The sequence below is a fragment of the Octopus sinensis genome, linkage group LG8, assembly GCF_006345805.1.
Source record: "Octopus sinensis linkage group LG8, ASM634580v1, whole genome shotgun sequence".
In the NCBI taxonomy this organism is placed as follows: Eukaryota; Metazoa; Mollusca; class Cephalopoda; order Octopoda; family Octopodidae; genus Octopus; species Octopus sinensis.
In genome coordinates this window covers 31,966,318-31,981,875 of record NC_043004.1, presented here as the reverse complement: position 1 = coordinate 31,981,875, position 15,558 = coordinate 31,966,318, and the positions used below count along the sequence as shown (strand labels likewise).

The window sequence follows — 15,558 nt, the reverse complement described above, 5'->3', positions numbered from 1 at the left end:
AATACTAAAGGGATAAAAATAGTGTTGATGTTTAACTAAATGATGCTGGTCTACTGACCACACAGCCATGTTTTCATCGCTTTCTTGCTACACAGTGTGTGAATAAGGTATCTTTTTTTTTTCTCTATTTGAACGAAGGGAAAAAAGTTCTACTTTGTACTTGAATACTAAGTGATAGGAAAAGTATCTGACTGTAAAAACAATTTAATAAATCATTTCAACCATGAAATCATAGAAAAATAGATGTAAAATGGCCATATTTATTTGGACGATTTTTTTTTTTTTACAGTTGGATGCTTTACATAAGGGGTGGAACCAGTTTTACACACCACTCATTACAATAGGCAATAGCTAATAAACAGTATATAAATAGAGCACACACTAACAACTGTTATTCTATACTGAAACTTTTGATGAACCTGAAACACCTAGGAGATAACAACTGTAAAAATATTTACAAACTCCCAAAGGAATTCTGAAATGAAAATGAGAAAGATTAAAATATGGAAAAATAAAAGAAAATCTAGTTTTTAATTAAACCCTTGGAGACTGAGACAGCTGATGCTTCTATATTAATGATATATATATATAAAAAAAAACCATTTTCATCAGATGCAAAAGGAAGACGAGTGTTATAAGCTAAATATAGATATTGTGAAAGAGATAGATCTCGTTTCTTTCTAGCTCAAAAATGGTACACTAATAGATCAGCCCAGTCACCATCTTGCTCAGATATATTTAACTAATGATGAAATAAAGTCAACAAGAGAGACTATACCATTCAGTTGATCTAGAAATAGCATCAAATTACACCCTACTATCTTTAAAATAAAAAAAAAAAAAGACACACATTGATGAAATCCTAAATAAACTGTACCTATAAAAAAACAGAAAAAGACATAATGGACCGGTTTGGAACACTTTTGATCATAAATCTGCCCAGTTGGGTTTTCCTTGGGTTAAACAATAATAATTATTCACTGAATTTACAACAGAGTCACATCCTAACAGTACCATCTTTATATATGATTTTAATAAGTCATTCATGTATCTTCTTTTATCTTTGACTTGTTTCAGTCATTAAACTGCGACAATGTTGGGACACTGCCCTGCAGAATTTTAGTTTTTTAAACCTGGCACTTTTGGTCTCTTTTCCTGAACCATTAAGTTATGGAGATGTAAACACACCATCACTGGTTGTCAAGTGATAGTGGGAGACAAACACACACATTATAATATTATATATACATATATATGAGTTTGGAGGGATATATTATCTGGGTGGATATTGTATTAGCTCTCAGTTAAGTTCAAGTTAACCACAACGATCAATATTCAATGTCTGTGACTACAATTAGTTATTAGTCACTCTGTGAATTCTTCTGATGGGTAATTCCGTGTACTCTTTGCTGGGCAGTATAAATTGTCTGGAGTATATATTAATAATAAGAAAAAATATGGAGACTTGTACATCCATAAAGTTTATTTTACAGTTATATACAGCATTTTATAACAGCCTGCACATGTTTCCACTGCTGCGACACTTTTCGCTGTTGCAAATGCATTTGCAACAGTCAGTAGTTGCTGCAGTGTAAACATGTACAGCAGAAACATGTGCAAGTCATTATAATATGCTGTAATAGCTCCCGTGCTAGTGGCACATAAAACACACTATTCGAGCATGGTCGATGCCAGTGCCAGTGGCACGTATAAAGCACCATTCGAGCATGGTCGTTGCCACTGCCACCTGACTGGCCCTTGTGCCAGTGACACATAAAAAGCACCCACTACATTCTTGTAGTTAACATTAGGAAGGGCATCCAGCTGTAGAAACTTTGCCAGATCGGATTGGAGCCTAGAACAGCCTTCTGGCTTGCCAGCCCTCAGTCAAACCATCCAACCCATGCCAGCATGGAAATCAGACATTAAACAACAATGATGATGTATAAGTCTCCGTTCCCTTTATTGTTTTTAATACACACATGTACACACTCACACACAGGCTTCTTTCAGTTTCCATCAGCCAAATCCAATCATAAGGCTTTGGTCAGCCTGAGCTTTGGTAGAAGACACTTGTTCAAGATGACATGCAGTAGGACTGAACCCAGAACCATGTGGCTGGGTAGCAAACTACTTATCACACACCCACAAACCATGGATCTCTATTAAATGCTATCTTCAATAAACAAATGAATGAGAAATTTTGTTTTTAGTTTATTTGCTCTTAATTTTTCTTGCAAGAGTTTCACTGGAAACAAGGTAGATATGGATCCATGTTCTGGTATAAATCTAATTCTATTGTCTTGTATTAACCACACCAACTCCCTTTCGTTACTATTTTCACACTGAAGTCTCAGTAATACCCGTCTCTAAAGCATCTCCTTTGCCCTTGTCTCAGTTTATGTTGATACTGTTATACTAATCATGGAGGTATCTACTACACAACCTGATATTTTCGCAATCTCAGCAACAATCTCTGATAACGTCTATAGCTTTCATCTTTTTCATGTTATCTCATCACTATGAATTAACCTCTATAGACTTACTTCTCATGACATTTCCATGCCTTCCACCATATATTATTTCAGAAACCAAGAGTGACTGTATCATTTAAATACACTTCTCAACAATGACATTCCATGTCCTTGCAACTCCCAACACTGCAAGCCTCTCAAACTAACTTTCTCTTGGTTGATTATTGTTTTTTTGCTAACCGCCAAGTTTATTTGCATTGTTCATTGCTACCCAGTTTTTGCTACTCGTTCTATGTATGTTGCTTAGCTCTTATAGTCTTATTTCCAACACTAAGGCTATCATGCCATTGCCCACTGCCTGACTGGTCAACACACTGGTTTAGATAAAGAAAAGGCCTGTAACTTACAGCAAAGAGTTATTTAGAACCACTTGTCTTCATTGTTGTAGATTAACTTTTAATAAAATTTTGTTAAGAGATGTAAATCACTCAAAACATGGATACAACATGGCCTGGGAAGCCTTCTACCACCAATAAAGAACAGTATCAGAGTTTTGATAAAACAAACTCACATTTAACACATTAACAAGGTATTATGGCTATCTCTTAAAACTATTTAATCATTTAACCGCTGCCTTCCATGCTGGCATGGGTTGGATTGACAGAAGACTGCACCAAACTTCTGTCTGTTTGGTATGGTTTTTATGGCTGGATGCCCTTCCTAACACCAACCACCCCACAGAATGGACTGAGAGCTTTTAATGTGACATCAAAGAAAATTTATATATGTATAACATTTTAGAAAATATAAAAAAAAAGAAAAGAAAAAGAACACTCTTAGCTAAAAGGTACATTTATAAATAATATGAGAGCAGAGAGTAAGAAAACTAATGACAAGAATTAAGACAAAGCTTGGTGGACAGGAGTTAAATAGGTATAGCTTACTGAACATGCATGGCTAGCAGCTGAAAATGTTTATCTGCAGGTCTAAGTACTCACCTCAATATAGGCCAGCAAATATTTCATCTGGAAATCACTTCCTAAATTAATTGGGTCAGACTTTTTCACTATCACTAAACTCTTGATAACAACTCAGCTGAGACCACCTTTAGATCTAGGATATAAACTTCCTGTTTTAAAGTAATTTAGGTTTAAAAATCTTACATCAAAAGTTAATGTTAATTTCTGTTTCAAACACTAGCTTGATAATAAGTTATTTAATTAAATTCTTCATTATTTCAAAACTAATTAAAACAAAAGTAGAGTGTTTCAACAGAAATATGGTAATAGAAGGGTTAATGTCTAAGCTAGCAAGATGTTCGGTCTTGATTTGATGTGCAGATCAGATTTAACTTCAAACATTAGCTACTAATTTTTATTTAAAAAAAAAAAAGCTGCTGACTTATTCTTCTGGGGTCAATAAAATAGATGTTAAGTGTCAATATAATCATCTGTATCTTCCCTCAAAATTTGTGGCAATAATAATAATAATCCTTACTACTATAGGTATAAGGCTTGAAATTTTGAGGGAGGAGACTACTTGATTATATCGTCCCCAATGTTTCACTGAAACTTAATTTATCGACCCTGAAAGGATGAAAGGCAAAGTCAATCTCAGTGGAATTTGAATTCAGAATGTAAAGACGGACCACTAAGCATTTTGTCCAGTGTGCAAATGATACAGCCAGCTCACTGCCTTAATAATAATCCTTTCTACTATAGGCACAAGGCCTTGACCCTGAAAGGATAAAAGGCAAAGTTGACCTCAGCAGAATTTGAACTCAGAACAAAGGTGGACGAAATGCTGCAAAGCATTTTGCCTGGTGTGCTAACGATTATAATAATAATAATAATAATAATCCTTTCTTGTATAAGTAAACAACCTGAAATTTGGGGGAGGGGGTTAGTCAATCACATCGACCCCAGTACTTAACTGATAATTATTAACTGATACAAAAGATGTAAGGCAAAGTCAACCTTTGTGGAATTTGAACTCAGAATGAAAAGACATGAAATGCTGCTAAGCATTTTGCCTGGTGTGCTAACGATTCTGCCAGCTTGCCACCCTAATAATAATAGTAATAATTAAACATTAGGTTGAAAAAAAAAAATTGCCAAGTGAGATTTAAGCAAGAACAGTTTCCTATTGCAAATTGCTGCAGAAATGTGAAAATTCTAAAAGGATCAGCAAAAAAAATGCCAATAGAATAATAAATGTATAACCAACTAAAGAAATTTTTTAAAGTGTTTAAGCAAAATTTATAGGGGAAAAATTGAGGAATAAAAAATGTGAGATGTTTTATTCACAGTTATTAACTGTAGGCGTTTAATAATGTGTGTGTGCTGTTTCTGTTATATCAACTATACACATGCAATCATACATACTGACATCACTACATACACTCACAGTACTGCAAAAGATTCTCTGAAGTATATTAGTGAAGTTAGCATAATGCTTCCTGGTTGCCTACATTGACTTGATAGATACAATGATATTAAGGTCAATATCAATATAAAGTAGTCTTCCTGTAATGTACCCCAATCCTTGCATAGTATACAGAATCATTACAGCCTTGCAACATAGAGTGCAGTATGTTTGTAGTCTATAGGGTTAGCAATTACGTACTATGGTATTCACCTGAGTAAGTACATAAATATGAAACAAGGTGGGGAAAAAATAGTACTCGAATACCAGAGGCAGAGTAATATGCTTTTTTATTAAAGCTGTAAAAACATCACAAAAAACTGCTATGCCATTCTTGATCACAATTGCCCGATGAACACGAATGTGAAACTCTGAGTAGCAGTTTTTTGTGATATTTTTGCACCTTTAATAATAAAGCATATTAAAATGGTATTTATATAGTTGTAAAGACAGTATTTCAATGTAGTGTAGTTAAAGTGAACAGCGTCATAAATATATAACATAGTATTTATACAGTATAGTGATGGCCTGTGTTTCAATGCAGTGTATAGTACAATTGCCATGTAATGGGTTTGCAGCTGTAATATTCATATTATAGAGTTTCAACTCTAGAGTAGTGTGATTGTAAAGTCTCAAAATACTGTGATATTATTGTTGCGTTTTAGTGTGTGTCAATGCACATACATGTAAGTGTGCATGTGCAGCCATGTTTGCATGCATATGTATGTACATATTTATGTATATATGCAAGTGTGTGGATATGCATGTGGTATGTTGACTGTGCCTAAAGCATGTCATTTCGAGTGTAGTGCAACAGTTGTGTTACCCGTCATGTAGTGGAGAGGATGCACATCTAATGCATGTATTGTGTGCAGTACCTTGAGTAATACTAACAGGCTGGAGCAGTGGTTGAAACCAAGATGAGAGAGAAATACTAATTTTTTTTTTAAATCCTGACCCACAAAGAAAATCATTGCCGCTTGATTTTTAAACCTGAGTATAAGCAAATAAGTGAATTATAGAGCGGGGAGCAGTGTTTATACTGAAGCAGTGTAGCACCATATTGCAATGATGCTAGTGCAATAGACCTACCTGTTGCTGCACATGGACCCAAATCATGTCAGAGAGCCCAGCACAAAAAGAGCAGCTGCTTTCTCCTGTAGCCAATGATGGATAAATAAAGATTAGTGAAAGACAGTGACGATAAACAGATTAAATGTTCAACATGAATAACTGTGGTGGGAGAAACGAATATTGTAGAGTCTCTTTTCTCCTTGTAGACAGACTACAATACAAGGCCAGCATGATAAGAAAGGTTTAGATTTCAAACAATATCTACCTTAAGGTAACCATTTATGCAGCTAAAATCTAGACCCATCCTATTCCAGTCAAGCAACAAACCAGCCATTAAAGTACTTTACTTCACTAATTGTGTGCTGAATATCTGAAAAGGGCTCTCAACTCCTAATGCCCTGATTTACCTAGCTGTAAATAAATACCAAGAGTTTTGTTAGCTTTCAGTTGCTATACTTAATACTTCACACAAGCACCTAAGAAAGACACGATTCTAGGTGAATGGTTGAAATAAAATATTTAAAATCAAAACACTATAAAAATCCATCTAGTGTAATATGCAAGATCCATAAATGAATTGAGTTTATAGGAAGTTAGCACCATTCTCAGAGTTACAGAAAACTAGAGTGGACTCAACCATTCATAGTTGTGAATAAACCACCTTAAACACACATTACTGTGGCCACTACTGAAATCTGAGACAATTCACTGTACTGACCACCAAAACCTATATTGTGAGTAAAAATAGGAGACTTTTTGATCACACGACCTGCTAGAAATAGTAACAATATCTCTCAAATCATATCGTACCATCATATGTAAGAAAAGAAATTCATTAAACTAGATGCTCCAGAAAGATAAGATAGTCATGGCTCAAAAATCAAGGCTGACCTGGGACTAAACAGCCAGGACTATAACAGAAACAGACAGACTTGATAGTGGAGAGAGTACAATATGCCCAGACTGCCATATACCACTCAATACTGTGATCAAACTGCGTTTACATACCAGAATATGAAGTACGATCTTTAAACAAAGGTGAGTTACACTGAATAGCTGAAAATCATAAGTTTACTTGATCAGAGCTGACCTAGCCTAGACATCAATCTCACCAACTCACAACAACTGTAAACAATCATTCACAAGATCAGTATTGGAGGCCCTGCAACAATTACAAGAATAGATATTTCTTCTTGACTAAAATCATTTTAAGAACATGCAATTACACTGGATACAATAACATCAAAGAAATGCAGAGATAAAGAGATTATACGACTGGATCAGTGAATGTCAGAAAAGAACATCAATAGCTTTAGATGTAAAAGCTGTCAAATGGTCTCAAAGCAGACCTGAATACAAAATAAATAAAGAATGAGGCTGTAATATTTTTTGCATTTTGGCATATAGGCACTGGCATGGTTGTGTGGTAAGAAGTTTACTTCCCAACAACATAGTTCTAGATTCAGTCCTACAGCATGGCACCTTGGGCAAGAGTCTTCTACTATAATCCCAGGCTGACCAAAGCCTTGTAAGTGGATTCGGTAGACTGAAACTGAAAGAAGTCCATCATATGAGAACAAGAGAGAGAGAAATTGTGTTTTTGTCTTCTCATCTTGACAAGTGATAGTGTCACTGTCAAATGAGCAATATCCATTGTTAATATTTTCTGAAAGTACATCTGGCCATGGGGAAATATTACCTTGTTGGGAAACAGATGAAGGTTGGTGATAGGAAGGACATCCCCCAAGAGAATATCTGCCACAAACATGGAAAAGTGGATGACAAATGATAAATTCCCTCCTTGCTCATCTATTTCCCACAGTTGTTGGGAAATACATTAGAAAGGAGAGAATTCCAAATGAAAGTTCAGAAAGTAAAAGATTTGAAAAGGAAAGACCATTATAAGAGTAGCAGAAAAGGTAAAGAGAGGAAAGAGCACACCTGTAGACCAGAAGCTAGAGGCAATCAGTTGGGTGGCCTTTTTCTTGGATGTCTTTAAGTGCTAACATTCAATGCATGGCTGTGATAGGAACAAGCATGATCATGTTGTTAAGAAGTTTGCTTCCCAACTACATAGTTGGGGGTTCAGTCCCATTTTGTGGAACTTTGGGCAAGTGTATTCTACTATAGTCCCAGGCTGACCAAAACCACATGAATGGATTTGATAGACAGAAACAGAAAGAAGACCATCATATATAAATATTAGGTTGTTCCAAAAATAATGGCCACTCTAAGTGTTGTGTTTTGAAACACAGAGTATTTTATCATAGTATTTTAATTATATTTTAGGTGAATTTCAACATACTTAATAATTGATGTATGCTCTTTAATAATTTTCTACTTATTTCAGACAGAAAACATTCTTGAATTATAGGCGTCCTTAATTATGAACACAACAAAAAAGGACCCTCGCTTACTTTTCTTGCATGAGTTCATGCTTGGACACAATGCCTCCTAAACTGCTACCAATACCAATAGAGCATGGGGAGAGGGGTCCACAAGTGATCACACAGTACGAAGGTGGTTTCAGAAATTTCATAGTGGTGATGAGAGCCTTGAAGATGAAGAAGGTAGAGGACGGTCATGCAGTCTTGACAATGAACAATTGAAAGCAATTGTTGAACAAAACCCATGTCGAAGTGTCAGAGAAATGTCTCAGGCATTTGGTATCGGTATTGCAACAGTCTTATGCAATCTGCAGAAGATTGGTAAGATGAAAAAGCTTGAAAAATGGGTACTGTATGAGCTCAATGAAAATTAAAAAGTTTGGCGTTTTGAAGTGTGCTTGATGCTGTTTCTGTGAAATGGCAATGATCCTTTTCTTGACCAAATAGTGGCTTGTGATGAAAAGTAGATCCTTTATGATAACCATAAACAATTAGGTCAATGGCTTGATCGTGATGAGTCCCCCAAACATTTCCCAAAGCCAAAGTTGCATCAGCAAAGGATTATGATGACTGTCTGGTGGTCAGCAATTGGTGTTGTTCATTACAGCTTTCTGGAAGCCAATCAGAGCATTACAACAGAGGTTTACTGCAATCAACTCACTGAAATGCATGCTCACTTGCAAAAAATGAGACCTGCATTGAATTGGAATGGCCCAATTCTGCTCCACGATAATGCATAGTCACATGTTGCAAGAATGATACTGCTGAAACTCATAGGTTTGCAATACGAGACTTTACCATATCCTCCATATTCTCCTGATCTTTCACCCACAGACTACCATTTTTTTAAGCATTTAAACACGTTTTTAAGTGATAAAACTTTCAACTCCAAACCAGAGGTGGAATTGGCTTTCAAAGATTTCTTAGCATCAAAGCCGATAAGTTTTTATCAATGAGGTATAAATAATTTTGTTGATCGATGGCAGAGATGCATAGATGTTCACAACTCATACTTTGACTAATCAAAACATTTCTATTGTTAATTTTTCCAGAATAAAATTATGTTTCTGAAATTGGCCATTATTTTTGAAACAACCTAATATCTCTTTCACACACATGATGATGAGGATGATGATGATGAGTATGTGTGTATGTGCACATGCATGCGCATCTCCTTTTCTTGGCCTTGCGTGATGGTTGTAAAGAAACATCATCATACAGGTGGTGGTGCTTGTTTGCAATCTTCTATGCAAATAGGTCTGGCCATGGGTAAAAACACTTTGCTTGGAAACAGATGAGGATTTGCAACAATATGGGCAACCAGCCATAGAAAATCCATGATAGATCGTTAGCCACTACACACATTGTTTTCTCGCCTTGTTTTTTCTGTGTCCCTTTCTGTAGAAGAGCATAGGCTCGAAACGTAAAAGACTTTTTCTATTCCTGAGTGTTATACTAATACATCTGTTTGTTTTATACACTACCTGTCTTCGTCTTTTGTTTTTTCATAAACTCTCCCTATAGAAAATCTATCTAAATGAATTCCATTTGACCCATGCAAGCATGGAAAAGTGGACATTAAAATGATTAAAAAGCAAACTAAAAATATTAGCCATTGACTATTATTTTAATTCTTTTAATTAGTATTTCATTGTCGTCAATGGAGCAATGAGAAAAATCACCAACTAATAGTATAAGAATGTATATTGGTCAGTGAAGAAGACTAGAAATGTTCAGAGAATAAATTACTGTTAGACACTACCCACATGCCTGTTTAACTATGCCTCCCTTATATTTAACTACAAGAGATTTTTGTCTATTTAAGCAAACACTGCATCCTACAAAGAATGTGCCTCAACAATTACATAGTATTTCATATGCTGTGAACCCTGACAGTCAATGTACTCCACAGGTAACATACTCCAAAAGACACACTCCACAATGAAAGAGCGAAGCTAGAGTTGTGAAAAATTGCATGCATTAATTTCAACCCAACTTATTGATAACTGCATTGTTTCTTGCCAGTTAACTGACACCTGACTGTTCAAAGAAGACTTCAAATCTAACTAGTAGTGACTTCTATGGAAAATGGACAAAATTTGGCATCAACGTGTTATCAAGTATCTGCAGAAAAAGGGTTTAGCCCTCAAGGACATTCATACAGACATGGTTGCTACATTAGATGATGCTCCAGTTTTATCAACAGGGCAAAAATTGGTAGCTGAATTTAGGAAGGGAAGGGAGAATCTTGAAGATGACTGAAGGTCCTGACACCCTGCCACTGCCACCACCAAGGAAAACATTGATTGTGTTCATCACATGGTGATGGAGGACAGGCGATTGACTATAACTCAAATAGCCAATGCTATTAGCATGTATTTTACACAATGAACTTGGCATGACGAAAGTTTCTGCTTGGTGGGTGTCATGTCTTCTGACACCTGATCAGAAGTGCACCAGGCTGATTATATTACAGGAAGATCCGACATTGTTTGAGGTAGATCCAGCTGGTTTCCTTGAATATTTCCTAAGCCAAGCTGAGAGTTTCTGTTCCAAAGAAGGCCAAGTTGTTTCATCTCCAGAGAAGGTGATGGCCTCAGCTTTTTTGGCATGCAAAAGGTATTGTGTTTATTGACTATCTTCAAAAGTGTCATACCATCAATGAAGAGAAATATTCCAACTTGCTGAGGCAGTTACAAAAGGCTATCAAGACAAATACCTATGAAAACTGATGAAAGTGGTCTTGTTTCGTCAGAAAAATGCTCTAGCACACAAGTTCTTGACTTCAATAGCTACTGTGTGTGACTGTAGCTTTGAACTGGTTGATGTGGACCACAAAGGGGGACTATGTTAAAAATAAACTCATTTGGTTAACCTATGAACCTTTCAGCTGATCCTCGTACTTCCTCAACCAAGCACTGTGATAGGACTGTGCATTGAAGTCCCATCCAAGTCAAGCTGGAGCATAACGAACCTATGAGTTGGAATTTATTGTTTCACTGTTAAAGAATTGAAGGCAACACTTATCAGATGATGGCATTCATTGTAAATATCAGATAACATACAATTAGGTATATCTACAAGTCTAGTGACATCTAGGGTTGAGTGAAACCCCTTCCAAAAACATGATTAAAACAAGTAAAGAACAGGGAGTTTATACAAAGCACATCACTTTCTATGCAAATGATGTGTCCTGTGACCAAGGCAGAAGGTTAGGTTTAGGAAGGATAGAGGTGAATAAGGAATGGAGGAGACAGGGGAAGAAATGGGAGTAGGGAATGATATAGATGTGGGTGAAGGTTATATAATAGGCAGGCACAGGTTTGGCTGCATGATTAAGAAATCTGCTTCTCAACCCCATGGCTTTGGGCTCAGTTCCATTGCATGGCACCTTGAGCAAGTTTCAACTATTGCTCCAGGATGACCAAAGCCTTGTGAATGGATCTGGTAGGTGGAAACTGAAAGAAGCCAGTTATACATATATCACACACATACATATTTATGTGTGTGTGTGTGTGTGTGTGCACGCACTTGTACGAGTGAGTACTTGTGTCTCCTTGTCCTTAACATTGCTTGATTGTTGTAAATGAATGCCATTCAATTCCAATATTCTGCAAAAACATTGTCTAAAACGATAAAGATCATTCCTGAGTCATATACACTCATAAGGCTGGTTTTCTGGTTTCTGTAGTGTATATATTCTCTACCTATCCATCACAGAATTACTCATTTTTGCCAGCTGAGTGGACTGCAGCAATGTGAAATGAAATGTTTTGTTCAAGAACACATGTTGCCTGGTCCAGGAATTGAAACAACAATCTTACGATCATGAGTCCAATACCCTAACCACTAAGCCACGCATGTCCACCTTGTTCGAAAACAGGTACGGTTTGGTAACAAGCAGGGGAGCCAACCATAGAAAATTTGCCTCAGTAAACTCCATCCAACCCATGTAAGCATTGAAAAGCAAACATTAACACAATAGTGACAATTTTATTTATATTATATATATATATATATATATAATATATATATATATATACAATGAACCAGAAAAGAAATGAGATTTTTTCAAATGTCACTTTTTTTATGGTAAATTCTGAAAATTTATCTTGGGGATGTAAGTGTAAATATTCTAAGACATGCTGATTTATGCCTGAGACCCAAATTGCAGGTAACCTTTCAACTTTCCCTGAAATGAGACGCCAAAATGCAGCTGTGTTGAATGCCGTGGGTGGCAGTTGCAAACAATTATCACGAAAACTGAAATGCATGTGCATTTCATGGAGGTTATGAGTATAAAAATCAACTTGAACTGCGTTCCTGGCATTCATAATTTAGACGCATCAGGTATGATACGATTGTCAGCAGTGCAAAGAGATCAAGCTATCAGTCAATTGCAAGCAGGGCAGCATGCCCTGGCTGTTGTGAAGGCTTACAATGTCCATGTCAGCACCATCTATTGCCTGCAACAACGATACAACAGTACCAACAGCACTGCAGACTGTACCCACAGAGGGCGCTCCTGGGTGGCCATGCCTTGACAGGACCACTTCATCTACCTGCAACACCTCCATGATTGCTTCAGACTGGCCAGTATGACAGCTCATGAGACCACTGACACTGGACAGCGACGACATGGTATGACATTGATTGGCAGCCAACAACCTGCGTTGCCGTTGTCCTGCTCGAGAGCCTGTCCTTATTGCCTGCCACCATCAGGCATGACTACAGTGGGCTACACAGCACCAACACTGGCGGCATCAACAATGGAGGTCAATAGTCTTCTCTGACACGAGCTGGTAATGCGTTTTCACCTCGAATGCCAGAGTGAGAGTTCGGCATAGGAAGAGTGAATGCTACAGAGACGCATGTGTTATGGAGAGAGACATGTGGGATGGCCAAAGCATCATGGTTTGGGGTACTATAGGCCTGAAATTGACTATCAGATTAATCAAAATTTGTCTCTGACATAATGAAATTAAAACATTTTACAGTTACACACATCTCACGTTTTTTTTTTGCAGTTCAGTATGTGTGTGTGTGTATTTATACAGTGGAAGTTATAAAGTGACTGAAGGACTGAATGTTATGTGCATGGCACTTTGTAACTTCTGCTGATTAAAGATAAAATCTATATTCACAAATCAAGTTCTTTTTATCGTGTTTGTTCTACTAAATCTTTCTCTCTCTCTAATATATGTGTATTTATGGAGGACACTAAATAATGATATATTATATATATATATATATATATATATATATATATATATATATATATATATATATATATGTGTGTGTGTGTGTGTGTGTAATGTTCACTTTCTTTATGATGGCATTATATTGACAACGACTTGTTTCTCCCACCTAATGACACTTCAAAGGTACAATCAATAAAAATTATAAATATCAGACCCTACACTTGTATTGAGCAACTGTTTTTATGCATATAGAAATCAGCTTTTTTAACTATATATCTTTCTATCTATTAATCTACCATCCTACCTGAGGGTGTTTGTGTCATATATATATATATATATATATATTTTCATGCACATACACACACAGAGGAGAGAGTGAGTGAGAGAAAAGTAAGTGATAGGGAATAGCAAGACATACATTCATTCAGAAATAGTGATGCATAGATGAAACAATTGAGTTGGGTGATTTACTTGTTCACTGAAACAATAGTAAAGTAAAAAGACTATGTAAATCAACCAACCACTCTTCTTAGCACATTGTTCTATGCTTCAATATAATATTTGATCATAAAGCATCATCATCAGTGTTGTTGTCAGGCAAACAAATTCAGTTTACTAACAAATACAGTTTGGCTCTTTTATTCTCAACTTGCTGAAGTGAGTTTTTATCTTGCTAGAGGAAGACTTCAGCAGCCATTTATATTATGAATATAATAAAAGGAGAAACACACACACATCCATAAGGTCACACCAACGTACACTTCCATGCACAATACAAACACATATCAATAAGGTCACACCAATATTCTTCTATTACAGTCATTAGACTATAACCATGCTGGAGCACTACTCTTAGTTGTTTTAAACGATTACAGTAATCCCAGTAATTATTTCCATCTGATAATTATTTTATTGTTCTATATTTTACTGACCTCATTTTAAACTGATGAGGTGTTAAGCTCATCAACATACACACAAACATAGATGTACATATCAATTAAAGCATTATTTATGCAAGTTGGATTTACTGGTTTTGCATAACTAACTGATTTAGTGGTTATAAATTACTACCTATTAGTTATGTAACTTCCCTTGGGGAGATATAATATGACAAGTGGCTGAAGAAGATCCTAATTAAGGACAGAAACCTGATCTAGCCAATCTCTCTTCTGTCTACAGATGTTTCTTTAGATTTGCCATATGTTCATTACATATGTGTAAAAAAATTAGTCACAGTTAGTTTAAAACAAGATATACGTTCTGAAAGATTTCAACATACAAACTACACACTCAACAGGCTCCTGAGTAGTACGTCTACCAAATTTTATGCACTATATATTAGTCAAATCATGGCTATAGAAGAAGATACCTTCCCAATATACTGTACACTGTGATCAAATCCAGAACCACATAGTTGTGACATCAACTTAACTATCATCTATGACTGCACACCATCCACAGCTTCACACTATCAATAAGATGATTGCAAGTATACATACACACATACACCATATTACATAGTCATGTCCATACATACCAGTATGAGACATGGGACAAAACATTGACAGACATGCATACATTTCAAGCAAGCACCAATACACATATATGTATATTGCCAATAACGTGTTTGGTTACCAAATAAAATGCTTTTGCAGGACTTTTGAAATAATTTTTCCTTTCTTTTATTCTCTTTTACTTGCTTCAGTTATACTGGAGCATTGACCTAAAGGGTTTGGTTGAACAAATTGACCCTAATACATATTTTTAAGCCTGGTACCTATTCTATTTGTCTCTTACCAAACTGCTAAGATACAAGGACATAAACAAACCAGTACTGGTTGTTAAGTGGTGGTGGGGACAAACAAGAAGGCACGCATGCACACACAAACACACACACACACACATGTTTCTTTCAGCTTCTCTCAACCAAATCCACTGACAAGTCATGCTGTTAAATGGTTTGCTTAATGGTTTTTTTTCTTCTTTTTGCTTCTGTTC

The 15,558-nt window shown here is 36.1% G+C and overlaps 1 protein-coding gene across 1 annotated transcript in view; it reads right to left on the bottom strand.

Moving 5' to 3' along the window:
- Positions 1-15,558, bottom strand: part of LOC115214912 (trimeric intracellular cation channel type 1B.1) — a 44,763-nt gene that overhangs the window by 13,256 nt on the left and 15,949 nt on the right. The gene's annotated exons all lie outside the window — the stretch shown is intronic.